Source organism: Rhinolophus sinicus, chromosome 13 (assembly GCF_057876585.1).
Source record: "Rhinolophus sinicus isolate RSI-liver-muscle chromosome 13, RSI-T2T, whole genome shotgun sequence".
In the NCBI taxonomy this organism is placed as follows: domain Eukaryota; kingdom Metazoa; phylum Chordata; class Mammalia; order Chiroptera; family Rhinolophidae; genus Rhinolophus; species Rhinolophus sinicus.
The window spans coordinates 35,966,570-35,982,268 of NC_142513.1; the positions used below are offsets into that span (position 1 = coordinate 35,966,570).

The 15,699-nt window shown below is 35.9% G+C and overlaps 1 protein-coding gene across 6 annotated transcripts in view; it reads left to right on the forward strand.

Moving 5' to 3' along the window:
• MACROD2 (mono-ADP ribosylhydrolase 2) overlaps positions 1–15,699 on the forward strand; it is a 2,124,656-nt gene that overhangs the window by 1,427,283 nt on the left and 681,674 nt on the right. The gene's annotated exons all lie outside the window — the stretch shown is intronic.

The window sequence follows — 15,699 nt, forward strand, 5'->3', positions numbered from 1 at the left end:
CAGCAGTGTGGACAAGGTCAGTTTATAGAGAGCACGAAGCATGAAAGTGACTTGAAGAGAGAAGCAGAGCCAGCAGCAGAGGCTTAGCAAGATGAGAACAGAACAGATCACTTTTTAGGCTTTGTAAGACCCTGTATTTTTCTCTGTGTTTCCTTTTCATGATTTTCCTCTATATCCTTCCAAATCTCCTCTACTAAAACACGAGTGTGAGGATTCCTTTTCCTTAAAACCAAGAGAGTGCTGGTGAAGACATTCCTAATGCTGTATAGGTGATTTTAAAAATTGCTATAAAAAGAGTGGATTAATATCTTCATTCAATGATGAATTTATCAAGTTGCTAAAACACATAAAAATAGCAATAGATACTCAAGAGGTATCTGAAAGAACTAATTTAGAAGAGGGGATTCTTTTTCCTTAAGTGGAAAAAAATATTTAACTTCACTTGTGTTCAAAAGAATGTAAAAAAAAGTACATTAATACAACAAAAACACACCATTTTACACATATAAAATAAATATACTAAAATACTGGTAATACCCATTGTTAGATTGTGGTGAAAACATGCATTCATGTTGTGGGGACAGAGCCAGGAGAGCAGTTTCCAGGCTCTTGGCCTCACATAGAAAGGTGCTGGCTCAGGTAGTAAATGGCCATCAATTGTGATCAGATGGCCATCATCTGTGGCTAGTTGGCCGTCAGCTGTAACGAGTGAGCCATTGGCCACTAATATAACTGCTATGGCTACACTAGCAGCAAATGGGAGCTAGCTAGAAGATGGTGGCTGAGCTAGCAAGCACGGATTGCAGTTAGCACGGCGGATTGCAGCTAGCAAGTGAGGTTGGTTGGTTGCCAGAGAAGTGGACATGAGGTTGCAGATTGTGTGGATCCTGTTTCCTGTGTCTCCAACCCAGCCGCCAGTGAGACTAAAGTGGTACGACTCCCCTATCTATGGCTCCGTTGGTGTTCCTTTTTGGCCTCCCCATATCCTGCGTTAGTATGTGGGGAGCAGAACCAGATACCCTGCATGCCACCCTGCATGACACATGGCACAGCGAGCAGGATACAGTGCCGGCCAAAGCTCTCCGAAGGGTGGTGGAGCAGTTTGTGCGTATGAACACTCAGTCTCAGGAAGACCAGGAGAAGCAGCTGCCAGAGAGCTGGACCCCCATGGAGGGGTGGGAAGACGTGGATGGTTCTCCAACCAGCATAGGCCAGAGAAAGCGAAGGTTGTTGCGGCCCTGTGGGCTGGGAAGTGCTTGCTGAGGCAGCCCGGATGCAGGACTTGTCCCAGGAGGAAACGCTTGCTGAGTCCTCCGTGGGAGATGCGGGTGAGGTCAAGGTCATTCCTCATCCCCAGGACAGCCCTGGCGAATGACTATGGACTATGGGGAATTGCCTTCCATCCCTAATTTAATAGACCGCTTGACTGTTTGTTTGGGAACATACCACCATGTAGTGGAACTGGCGGATGTTTGCTTTTGTGTCTTGACTACCCGCCATTGAGAATATGTAAGCACCTTGATTGTGAGCCGCTGTTGTTCCAGCATGGTACCCTGAGAGGCCCAGAGAGAGTGGCAGTGCCCTGAGAGCCCTGGCTGAGTCCAGGAAGTCTGGCTGTGCCCAGAGAGAGTGGCAGTGCCCTGAGAGGCCTTGGCTGTGCTCGGGGAGACTGGTGGTACCCTAAGAAGTCCAGGAAGTCTGGCCGTGCCCAGAAGTACTGGTAGTGCCCTGAGAAACTCTGGCTGTGTCCGGGAAGACAGGTGGTACACTAAGAAGCCCAGGAAGTCTGGCTATGCCCAGAAGAACTGGTGGTGCCCTGAGAAACCCTGGCTGTGCCCAGAGAGCCTGGCTGTGTCCAGGACATTGCATTCACCTCCAGGCTCCTCGCACAGGGCCTCTCGCAGAAGATGCTTGTCGCATAGATTGTGAGGCGAGACCCTGTAGGGGTGGAGTGTGGGGACAGAGCCAGGAGTGCAGTTTCTAGGCTCTTGGCCTCACGTGGAAAGGTGCTAGATCAGGTAGTAAATAACCATCAGCTGTGGGTAGTTGGCCATGAGCTGTAATCAGTGAGTCATTGGCCACTAATATAACTACTGTGGCTACACTAGCGGCAAATGGGGGCTAGCAAGAAGATGGTGGCTGAGCTAGCAAGCGCAGATTGCAGTTAACATGGCAGATAGCACGGCAGTTGGCAAGTGGGGTTGGTTGGTTGGCAGAGATGTGGACGGAAGGTTGCAGATCGTGTGGATCCTGTTTCCTGTGTCTCCAACCCAGCCGCCAGCGAGAATATGGTGATATGACTCCCCTATCTATGGCTCTGTGGGTGTTCTTTTTGGGCCTCTCCATATCCTGAGTGGAATATGGAGGGGGACCAGAGACCCCACATGCCGCCCTGCATGACACATGTATATTGCTGGTGATGGTAAAATAATACTATGCTTTTGAAAAATAAGTTGACATTATGTTTTTAATATGTAAACATAATTATATCCCTTGGCCAAGTAATCTGATCTTAGAAGCTTATCATATGTACTGCTAAAGTGTAAACTTTATGTATCATATGTACTGTAAAGTGTACTGCTAAAGTGTAAAGTGTAAAGCTTGCTAGATTATTATGCAGACATTAAGTAAGGATTATGAATATTATATAGCAATAGGAAAAATTGCTTTACTTTTTAAGGTGAAAACTAATGAAGAATACAAAGTTATAGCTACACCATGATAAAATTATATAGGAATAATAATAACGATAATTTATCAATCAACTATAGTTAGGTACTGGTTGCTTGTTGTGCTTTATATACTTTATTTATATGCTTTATATAATTTATTTAAATTTCCCAAGTACCATAAGAGGTGGTATTATTTTTCTCATTTAACAAATGGGGAATCTAGACACAGATATTTTAAGAAATTTACTTAATGTTCTGTAGCTTGAAGTGTTGTTCCATTTCAGTCCAACTGGTCTGATACTAACTGGGGTTTTGCAACACAATTCTCACCTTAATCACCTGAAGTTGGTGTCAGACTCCACAAGACTCCCCTTACTTAGATATCATCCATGCTTTGGGAGACCCCAGGCCACCCTCCCTTGTGAACAACTGGCTATAAATCCTGACAAAATGAGAGACAGGGAGGAAAGGGGAGAGAGAGAGAGAGAGAGACAGACAGAGAGAGAGAGAGAGAGAGAGAGACAGAGAGAGACAGAGAGAGAGAGACAGAGAGAGAGAGAGAGAGAGAGAGAGATTCTTTTTCAAGAGACATTAATTACTGAGAGGTCAGTGATCACTTATCTTACAAATAATTTCATATTAGTGGCCTATTGCGATGAACATTTTATTGGCTGTTCTTCAATAGACCAGTGACCTGATCTTTCACTTATAAAGGTTATGATATTTCTCTTAGAGTTTAATGGATTCAATCATAGAGAATAGATAACCAAGGAGATGTACTCATCTCTTATATTCGTTCCTTTATGATTTACTTTCTCATTCATTCATTCCAGTGTGTGTGTGTGTGTGTGTGTGTGTGTGTGTGTGTGTGTGACTTGTTCTTATGAATCAGAACCTTCAACTGAGGAAACTCTTCACCCAAAATGGCAGATACTTTGGGAGATATTTTCCTTTTTCTTGGCCATGTAGAGAACCAGTTATATTATGTAATATTCTGGCAGCCTCAAAACTATATCATTCAAAGTAGTCAGCTTAAGGCACTTCTAAAAGAAATGCAATATAAATATTTCTCAGTCATATATAGAAGTCTATATTACTTCTTTCATGCTTTCAAGATTTTGAAGAGTTTAGATCCAGTTATAAAGCTATTTAAAGAATATTAAACATTATATTTTCTTATATGCATCTATCTATTTATCTATAAATATCTCTCTATATGCATATATGAAAATTTTAATTTAAGTAATAAATTAAAATTTATTACTTAAAAAAATTATTTTGAAATAATTGTAGGTTAATAGGAAGTTGCAAAAATAAAAGAGAGGTAGTTTGTACACTTCATCCAGTTTTCCCAGATGGAGAAAAGTCCATTTTACATAACTATTTTATAATAAAAAATAACCCAGGAAACTGACATTGGTAAAATGTGTGTACATAGTTCCATGTCATCTGATCACATGTATGGATTCCTGTAACTACCTCTACACATATACAGAAACATTACCTTACCACAAAGATCTACCTCATGATGCCCATTTTGTAATCACATTCAACCCTACCTTCACCATCCCTAACACTTGGAAACCATGAATCTATTTCTCATCTCTATGATTTTACCATTTTGAAAATGTTACAGATATACCTCAGAGATATTGCAGGTTCAGTTGGAGCTACAATAAAGCAAATAATCTCAATCAAATGAGTCACATGAATTTTTTGGTTTCCAACTGCATATAAAAGTTGTATTTACACTATACTGTAGTCTATTTAGCATGCAACAGGATTATGTCTAAAAAATGTATATACCTTAATGTAAAAATACTTTATTGCTAAAAAAATGATAACTATTATCTGAGTCTTCAGTTGAGTCATAATCTTTTTGCTGGTGGATGGTCTTGCTTCATTGTTAATGAAAACACAAAATCTGCAAAGCACAATAAAGCAAGGCATACCTGTGTATAAATGGAATCATACAGTAGGTGACTTTTTGAGATTGACTTTCTTTCACTCAGCATAATGTCCTTGAAAACTATCCAAGTTGTTGTATGTTTCAATGGTTTCTTCCTTTTATTGCTAAGTAGAGACATAACTAATTTATTGAGCTTTGCTTTGTTGTACTTTGAAGATACTATGTTTTTTACAAATTGAAGATTTGTGGCAAACTTGCATCACAAGTCTGTTGGTGCCATTTCTTCAACAGCAGTCGCTCCCTTTGTGTCTGTCACATTATGATAACTTTTGCAATATTTCTAACTTTTTCATTAGTGTTATATTTGTTACGGTGACATATGATCAATGATATTTTATGTTACTGTTGTCATTGTTTTGGGGCATCACAAATCATGCCCATATAAGATGGCAAACTTAATTGATAAATGTTCTGTGTGTTCTGACTGCTTCACTGACCAACAATTCCCCATTCTCTCTCCCTCTCCTCGGGCCTCTCTATTCCTCTGAGACACAACAATTTTGAAATTAGGCTTGTTAATAACCCTACAATGACCTCTAAGGGTTCAAGTTAATGGAAGAGTCTCATGTCTCTCACTTTAAATCAAAAGGTAGTAATGATTAAACTTAGTGAGGAAGGCGTATTGAAAGCTGAGATAGGCTGAAAGCTAGGCCTCTTGTACCAAAAAGTTAGACAATTTGTGAATTTAAAAGAAAAGTTGTTGAAGAAAATTAAAAGTGCTATCCCAGTGAACACATGAATGATAATGAGAAGGTGAAACAGCCTTGTTCCTGATGTGGAGAAAGTTTTAGTGATCTGAATAGAAGATCAAACCAGCCACAACATTCCCTTAAACCAAAGTCCAATCCAGAGGAAGGCCCTTACTTTCTTCAATTCTATGAAGGCTGAGAGAGGTGAGAAAGCTGCAAAAGAAAAGTTTGAAGCTAGCAGAGGTTGGTTCATGAGGTTTAAGGAAAAAAGCCATCTCCATAACATAAGGTGAAACAGCAGGTGCTCATATAGAAGCTGCAGCAAGTGATCCAGAAGGTCTACCTAAGACAATGAAGGTGATACACCAAACAGATTTTCAATGTAGACAAAGCAGCCTTATACTAGAAGAAGATGATGCCATCAAGGACTTCCATAGCTAAAGAAGAGAAATCAATGTCTGGCTTCAACGTTTCAAAGGACAGACTGACTCTTGTTAGGGGCTAATGCAGCTCGTGACTTGAAGTTGAATCCAGTGTTCATTTACCAATCCAAAAATCCTTGGGCCTTAAGAATTAAGAATTATGCTAAATCTACTCTGATTGTTTTCTATAAATGAAACACCAAAGCCTGGATGATAGGACTTCTATTTATAACATGGTTTACTGAATATTTTAAGCCCACAGTTGAGACTTACTGCTCAGAGAAAGAGATTCCTTTCAAAATATTACTGCCCATTGACAATGTACCTGGTCACCCAAGAGCTCTGATGGAAATGTGCAATGAGCTTGATGTTGTAGTTATGCCTGCTGACACAACATTCATTCTGTAGCCCATGGATCAAGGGGTAATTTTGATTTTCAAGTCTTTTCATTTGAGAAATATATTCCATAAAGGTATAGCTGCCATATATAATGATTCCTGTGATGCATCTGGGTAAAGTAAATTGGAAACCTTCTGGAAAGGATTCACCATTCTAGATGTCATTAAGAACATTTGTGACACACAGGAAGGAGTCAAAATATTAACATTAACAAAAGTTTAGAAGAAGTGAATTTCAACCCTCGTGGATGAATGAGGGGCTCAAGACTTCAGTGGAGAAAGTGACTGCAGATGTGGTCAGAATAGCAAGAGAACTAGAACTATAAATGGAGCCTGAAGAGGTGACTGAATTGCTGGCACCTCATGATACAATTTTAACAGATGAAAAGTTGCTTCTTATGGATGAGCAAAGAAAGTAGTTTCTTGTGTTAGAATATACTCCTGGTGAAAATGTTGTGACAACAATGGATTTAAAATATTACATAAACTTAGTTGATCAATCAGCAGTGGGGTTTGAGAGGATTGACTCCAATTTTGAAAGAAGTTCTACTGTGTGTAAAATGCTATCAAACAGCATCACATGCTACAGAGATACTTTTTGTGAAAGGAAGAATAATCAATGATGTAAACGCCATTGTTGCCTCATTTTAAGAAGTTCAGGCAGCCATCCCAACCTTTAGCAATCACCACCCTCATCAGTCAGCAGCCATCAACATTGGTGCATGACCCTCCACCAGCAAAGAGATTATGACTCACTGAAGGCTCAGATGATGGTTAGCATTTTTAGCAATAAAGTACTTTTTTAGTTAAGGTATGTACTTTTTAGACTTAATGCTATTGCACAATTAATAGACTACAGCATCGTGTAAACATAACTTTTATATGCAGTGGGAAACCAAAAATTTGTGTGACTCGCTTTATTGTGATATTCGCCTTACTGCGTTGATCTGGAACCAAACCCACAATATCTCTGGGGTATGCCTGTAGTATTCTATAGTAGGGTAAGCCACAGTTTGCATAACCATTCGCATACTGAGGAACAGTTTGTTTGTTTCAACTTTTTGGCTGTTACAAATAAAGTTGCTATGAATATTCATGTGCAGGTTTCGTGAGAATGTAAAATTTCATTTCTCTGGGATAAATGCCCAGGAGTGTGATTGCTAGTTCATATGATATGTGCATATTGAGTTCTTTAAGAAACTGCCAAACAGTTTTCTGGAGTGCATGTTCAATTTAACATTTCCACCAGTGATGCATGAGAGATCCTGTTTTTCTACATCCTTTCTTGAATTTGTCCTTATCACTGTTTTTTTTTTTTTTTTTTTTTTTTTACTACAGGTTTGACAGGTTTGTAGTGATACCTCATCATTGTCTTAATTTGTTTTTCACTAATGGTTAGTGAAGTTGATCATCTTTTTATGTGTTTATTTGTATCGAAATGTCCTCTTCAGTGACTCTCTCTCCATATTCTTTGCTACTTTTATATTTGGGCTGTTTGTATTTTTACTGTTGAGTTTTGAGAATACTTTATGTATTCTAGATATGAATCTTGGAAGATATGTGGTTTGCAAATATTGTCTCCCCGTCTGTATCTTTTCTCTTCATCCTTTAACAGGTTCTTTCACAAAGCAAACTTTAAAAATTTTGGCAGTGTCTAATTACCACTTTTTTTCTTTTATGGATTGTGCTTTTGCTGCCATGTGTAAGAACTTTTCATTAAGCCCTGATGATTTTTTTTTCTGTGTTTTCTACTAAAAGTTTTATAGTTGTATGTGTTATGTTTAAGTATATAATCCATTTGATTTGACTTTTGTAAAGATGTGAGAGTTAGACGGAGATTATTTATTTCTTCTACCCGTGAATATCCAATTGCTACAGCAACATTTGTTGAAAAGGCTGTCCTCCTTCCATTGAGTTTATTTTGCACCTTTGTCAAAAATCTGTTGGCCATATTTGTGTTGGTTTACCACGGGATTCATTATTCTGTTTCATTGATCTATATGTTAATCTCCATGCCAATATCATGCAGTTTTGATTAATGTAGCTATTCAATATGATTTAAAATCAGGTGGAGTGAGTCTTCCCATTTTATTCTTCTCTTTCATAATTATATTAGCTATGCTATTTCCTTTACCATATGAATTTTAGAATAAACTTTTTATATCTATAAAGAATCTTGCTGTGATTTTGATTGGAATTGTTCAATTTATATATAATTTAGGGGAAATCGACATTCTTGTTTTGTTGACTCTTAATACATGAGCACAGTGTTTTCTCCATTTATTTAAATCTTTATTGATTTATTTCATCAAGGTTTTTATACTTTTCAGCATGAACGCCCTGTACATGTTTTCTTAGACTTTTACCTAATTATGCCATTTTTGAATAATTTTAAGTGCAATCGTACTTTTAATTTCAGGGTCCACATGTTCATTGCTATTGTATAAAAATATAATTGATTTCTGTATGTTGATCTGGTATATTGTGAACTTGCTAAACTCACCTGCCTTGGGAGTTGTTTTGAGATTCCTTGGAATGTTCTACGTACACCATCATATCATCTGTAAATAGAGATAATTTATTTTCTTCCTTTCTGATCTATATACCTTTTATTTCACCTTCTTGCCTTATTGCACAGCCCAGGAGAGTTAAGAGTGGTCATCCTTACCTTTTCCCCAATCTCAGGGCAAAAGCATTTAGTCTTTCATCATTAAGTATAATATTAAGTGTAGGTTCTTTTGTAGATGTATTTTGTGAAGTTAAAGAAGTTTCTCTCTATATTTTGTGTTCCGAGTATTTTTATTGTGAATAGATGTTAAATTCTGCCCAATATATTTTTTTATGCATCAGTTGACATGGTTATGTAGAGGTTTTTTTTTGTTTTTTTTTTTTTCAGTCTGTTATGGTGATTACCTTGATTTGTTCAGAAGAGCATTTTTAATATTCAATTTATGATCAGAAGTTAATCATCACAGTACAATAAACACTTTTATTTTATCTTGTGATTACATAAACTGTTGAATGCATATAAGAGAAAAATAAAAAAAGATAAATCTATGGAATCTAATATGGTGTTGATATTAGAAATAAAGAAAGAACAGACCCATCAAAATTCATGATAGTACATAGGTTAACTTAGTTTCTATTCAACTATGTTACTGTCTTCCTGCTATTTCTTCCTTGATTTTCTGCTACCATCTCCTTTTCTTTGTAAAGCTGGGTGCTCCTGACTTGAGAATTCCCATGGAATCCAAATGCAGGAGAGAAGTGGCCTTCTGCTTATTTAGTGGTGACACTCTAAATGGTGTGATATTCAAGTAGAACCGTTCTGTTAATAAAAGACCTCAGGGTCTCCAGTTTTAGCAGTCTATCTATGGTGGAGCAACAGGGTAGAACAAGGGCAAGATGAACAAGGAGGGTGAAATAATGTCACCCTGCACACCTATGCATGGTGGAAAAAGAACATTTAAAACTTGTAAGAAAAAGTTTCCAAAGATACAATGGTAATATGTTGCTTTTATAGAATAATGCCATGAATTGGAGGCAGAAATGACCAATTGAGAGGGCTTTCTCACTCCATCATCATTTACCCAGAGAAAATAACACCGTGCTCATTGTGATTGATCAGGAAAGCCGACTGGGTTGTGGATCATTTGACCCACACTTATATAAACTACTGCAGGCAAACACTGCCTCCCATCTAGTCCTAACCTGTCTGACATGCTTAGATTGGACTACTGCAAGAGGAAGAGAAAGAAATATGGACCCACAGATTCATTTGGGAACAATAAAAGCTCCAATTCAGTGTAATATAAATAAATGCTATAACGATGGAAGGCAAGATGAATTATCATTATTATCCAGAATTTTTACAGCACTTTATATTTTGCAAATGGCTTCACAATCGGTATAATGTATCTGTGGGGGTCTAGTGGGTGGAAATGTTGTAGGCTACAGGAATAGCAGTTAGCATATCCATTAATTGTGCTCCGCTTACATTTTTAGTGTCTGGATTATTCACATGAACTCATCTTTCTTATTTTCTTTACAATGGTTTTGGGTAACTTGTGGTAATTACTAATATAATTTTAATGGATATGTTTAAATTTCTTTGGTTTTAAATTTCCTGGTACAGTCTGATTTTATGTGACTATATTATTGCATAGAATACAAGCATGAGAACTGGGTTACACTAAGAAATTTTTATTCGTAATAAAACAATGACTAATGTGGTTTTCGTTATTGTATTTAATATTCTTCAGTAAAGATCTCCAAGTTTTTGACTTTTGCTGTCTCCTCCAACCCCACTTCCTACTTAAATAAGCATGGATGTCAGTGCTTAGTGTATTTTAGAGTCCTTTTATGTATTGGCCATCTGTCCAGTTTACTGCAAGGTAGTCCCTCTTTGAAGCTCCCTGCCCTGTCGCTCCTATGAACTCGCCCATCCTTGTCAGTACATGCACATTGGTTTGTTTGTTGTTGTTTGTTTTATGGAAAGAACTATCACTGTTCCCTGGCAGGCTCCCCAGTCCTTCCCTGTGTAAAGATTGTCTAGTTATCATGCATCCAGTGTTGGGGGAATGGTTTCCGATGGTTCTATTACCCTTGTTCTTATTGATTATTCCTCCATCAGCCTGGATAGAAATCTTAATTCACACAGAAGCAGAATTCAAGAATTTCCAGAGATTTATTTAATAGAAAATTAATGTCTGTATTATGAATCATGTCAATGTTTTCTCAGATCTTCTTTTCATTAGCATGCATGCCTTCCCTCCCTCTCATGCTGAGATTACAGATAGTTTAGGACAGCAGTCAAGGACAAAACTCATCACATAGTAGGCCATCAATGTGTATGTGCTCACCAATGAGCTGATCCCCCAGGGATTCTTGCATGAACTGGAGGTTGTAAAGTGTTAGCTTTAAGTTTAAAATCTAGTGTAGACAATGTAACGTAAAATTGTATGAACTGGGATATGTATTTGATCCAGTTTATTTCCTCTAACATTCTAGTAGCTGTAGAACAGGAAAAACGGGAAGTCTCAAGTGAGTCATGAGAGAAAAGTTTAAAAATCACAAAGTTTAATCTGTTCACAGCTGTTTTACTGACAAAAGCAGAAAAAAACTCAACAGTGCATTTGTTGGAAAGAATCACATTTTGCTCTGATTAAGAATATGCTGAGACTTGCTTTTTAGGGCAACTTTATAATTGTACCACACATCAGTTTTTAAATAACTGGAAAAAATGTTCTATACTTCTAAATTATTCTTTGAGGGTCAGAAATTCAAGGCAGATGTTTTAAATCAAAGGCAGCGTTTTGTAGTGAATATACTTATACTTCTGAATATTGAAAAAAATGTATGTAAAGCTGTTATAATGAACAAAGGGAAAAAGAACAAAAACTTCTGCCTTGTTCAGTGAGTAACAAGCTCAGAGCCTCTATCCGAATTCCAAAACCCTGAGCCTTTTTAGCAAAAATATGGGGAGGAAAATATTGTTTATAATCAGCAATACATCTGATTTCATGCTAACTTTTAATCACAATGAAGAGAGGTTTTTTATTTGATGAGAAGAATTACTTTTCTTTAAAAAAGAGCAAATTGATCACACAATTAAATTTTTTAACCTGGTTGCAGCTAAAGTAAAACCAAGTGGTTCAAAGTTATGTCCACTAAGACAAACCCTAGAATATATTTCTCTTACCCTAAGTTTATTTTAAAATGTAGTAAATAAGGGAACTTAATTGAAATGTCAAGATCCAAGGTGATTGTTAATTTCACGTGGACAAAAACCTTTCCTTGCTTTAACGCAATAGGAAACTACTCGAGTAAATACAGATGTAGGACCTTACCCTGACGTCTATCAGTCAGCCAAAGGTGGAGGCAAAGAATGAAGGAATATTCTTTTTTAAATTTTTCACTTGTCCTTTTTGAATGTAAAAATCCATCTTCTCCAGAACAGTTTCCAGCTTGGGCCAATTGTCTGTGTCCACTGAGCCCTCATTTAAGATAAGAAGAAAATTAAGTTATGGAAGCTTTCAATCTCCTTTTATTCAAAGTTTTTTTTTTCCCCTGCACTAGCTTGTTACCTAACTATTTTAAAACTTCTATTATGTTCTGAGCTCAGTGCTGTTGATATCAGCTGCCAGAAAATTAAAGTTGTACTTTTTGGGGAGAATTAACATATTGATAGAAACATTTTAAAATGTTCATATATTGTTAAATAACGTAGACATATTTTTTAAAGAAAAAATCAAAATCATCCATATTCTCAGTACTGTAATTCAACTATTCTTTCTTCCTTCCCCTTCTCATGCAGTGCTGTCTGAGCAGAGAGGTAATTTTGAGATCTATTTTTGCACTTGGCATCCTTCTGTTGTCACATCCTTCATAACTGCAGTTTAATCTTGAAACACTGTCTTATCAATTTACTACTCATACCCTATTAACTATTTCCCTATTTGAAAACATATAATTTGTTTAACTTTTAAAATATTGTAAACATTGTTATTGGGCATAAACCTTTTTCTTTTTTGAATCATTTCCTTGAAATAGATTTCCTTGGGAGAGTGAAACCTATGAATATATTTTTTTTTTCATTTTGCAGTATTATATTCTGTAATGGTATGAATTTGCAGTACTATTTAGTGTTTATTAACATAAGAATTTTTGTTCAGGGAAACAAATTTTCAAACACTAACACAAAGCCCTAGGAGCTAATGAACACTTTAAAGACCACTATCCAGAAAAAAGAAATCAGGCCCTTTTTAGGTTAGTAAGACTTTATATTACTGATTTCATCTTCTCCTTAGCAAGCCCCTGATTACAAAATTTTGTAAATTGAAAGATTATTTGACAATATAATTTGGACCTAAGGATTGTGATGTTTCCTGATATTATCTATTTCTTGCTTCACCTAATTTGTATGCATTGAAATACTAAACAGCATATATCAGAAGCAACTTCAGTATTGTTACTCTTTCATAGATCGCAATGAGAAGATAAATATTTTCATGAACTGTATCCCATATTTTTTTCCATTTTCAGAGGTTTATAAGTTTCTAAAATGTCATATTAGACATGAAGGAATCACTCTTGCCCTTATATGTTGCTGAAATTCTTTCCCAAATTAAAACATATTTCTCAACATATGTGATAGGGAACACTAGTACTTTAAGATGAAATTTTTATAAGAATAAAAAAAATCAATAAAACTATGGAATGTATTCTTAAACCCAAAGTTGCTCAAAATATGGTTACTGGACTCCCAGCATTCACATCATTTGGAAACTTGTTAGAAATGTAAAATCTCAGGCCCACCGCAGACCTGCTGAATCAGAAAACTCTGGAGGCAGAACCAGCAATCCATGTTTTAACAAGCTCTTCTGGTGACTATGCTGCTCAGTAAAGTTTGAGAACTACTGTTTTAGTTTCTTCTTAGTAACTTATAATGTCGTTTCCTCATTAAAGTTTCTGAGAAGTTTTGCAGAGGAAAGAAAAACCACGTTCCACAAAGCAACAAAAATCTCTGAAACTTGCTTGCTCAAAATGTTGACCTTGGAATACCTATATTGTGTTCCATCAAACACCACACACCTATATGTATGTGGTGTATAGGTAGGTCTAGGCTCAAACTGCAGTTGCTAGTTTCAACCTGAATTGTCAGTCTATTTATATGTGTTCATTAGTGTTTGATGTATTTCTTGTGACTACACCAGGAGGAAAACCAAAGCCTTTTATTAGTCAGTAGCATAATCCTTCAGTGCCTGCTGAGTTGATTCACCTTCGTTATCCCCAGCACTTGCCTGTAGTATGTATCTTAATATATGTGAATAGGTGTGTGTGGTATACAATGTGCCATTATAATGGTTCCTGTGTAACCAAGACTGATAGGATAGATTCTGTTTGCATTTGTTTACTAGTAGAGATGACATATCTGAGTAAAAATTAAGTGTTAATATTCAGTAAGTGAACAGGTCCTAAATGAAAAAAAATTAGAGCCTTAGACTAAATATTTATTATCTGAGAACAGAAAAAAAATGTTACAAATGAGAATATAAAAATAATGAAATGGAAAATTGGAAGTAATTGTCTTTTCATGTGCGATAAAGTTGCAAGTTGAATTTCTTGTCTATTATTTGTTGCCAGTTCAAGGGTTAGTAGGAAAATACCGTTTTGATAGCAGATTTATGACAGTTTAATAATAGTGATAAAAATTTATGCATTTTTGTTTAAACATCCACAGGCAACATCCTCTATTAGTAGCTCTCTTATAAAGAGAATTTTGCAAAAATTAGATTTTAAAGGAAATGTTATGTTTTATCTCAACAAGAAAGTCTTGATTTGTATATGTTTTATCTTGCATGTCTCTTATCCTGTGCGCTTAAATTACAAAGAAATTCCACAGTTCAAATGAGCATGAAGTTGTTTAGCAAACTGAGATTATTTAGCTACAAAACCCTTGGTAGATGGTATCTATAAATAGAGGTACCTAAAGTGGCCTTCTGAATAATATAAATGGACCTTTTTTCAAAAAGAACTGGAGAGAAGGAAAGCCTACAGCGTTGATTTAAAAGACGGTAATTAGAATTAAGTTCCGATAATTAGATCCCAGTAGACTGAGTTCAGACTTTCTTTTTCCTCAAACAAATAAAACATAAATGAGTATAGGATGTCATTTTTGTAGGAATGAAAATAGAAATGGAATTTTAAATAAAGATTGTGAAGCAAAATGAAGCATTTTAATTCTTGCACCTGGAATCATTTCATAATGAAATGCAAATTAATTCTAAAACTCTCTGACCTCTGTTTTACTGATTACAGTCTAAAATCATTTATTTGGTTTTTAGAAAAAAGAGGAAATGCCTTATCAAGATGAAACTATTTAGTATATCTGCCTTGAATTTCATAATAAAGTTGTATGATTGACTGTGTGGCTGAAGGATTTCACATGAACAAAGATCAAAGGCCAAGGATGGAATACTTGATATAAATTAAGAGGGAATCCATTATTATTATTTGAAATCATTCACTGGCTTAAATTTTTATTCATCCTTCACCAGTGAGCTCTTATGAGATGTTTAGTTATTGTAGATTATTTATTTCTAAGTTGCTAAAAGAAGTAAAACTAAAATCTTTTTTTCAGCTCTGAAAATATAAATCTGAATTTCATTAAGTAGCATTTATGAAAAAGAAGACAGATTCTGATAGTCTCACATTTATGTTTAAGTAATAACTCATATTTCTATGATGGTAAAATGTATGTGAGTTGTTAGAGAAGTAAAGGACTTTTAAATCTCCCAGAGTCTACTGCCCAATTACATCTTATTTTCTTTATCATTTTGGTGACTGATGTTGTCATCAGTTTATCCAACATGAAAATAAAAACTGGAATATCATTAAAAATATGCACCACTGAAAAATTACTATCAATGTATGAAGAAGTAAATAGCATATTCACAGATATTCTTAAAACGATTATCTTATAAGATTGAAAAACTAGAATGAAAATATTGGACCTAATGTTAATAAGTCTTCTTATTTATTTAAACC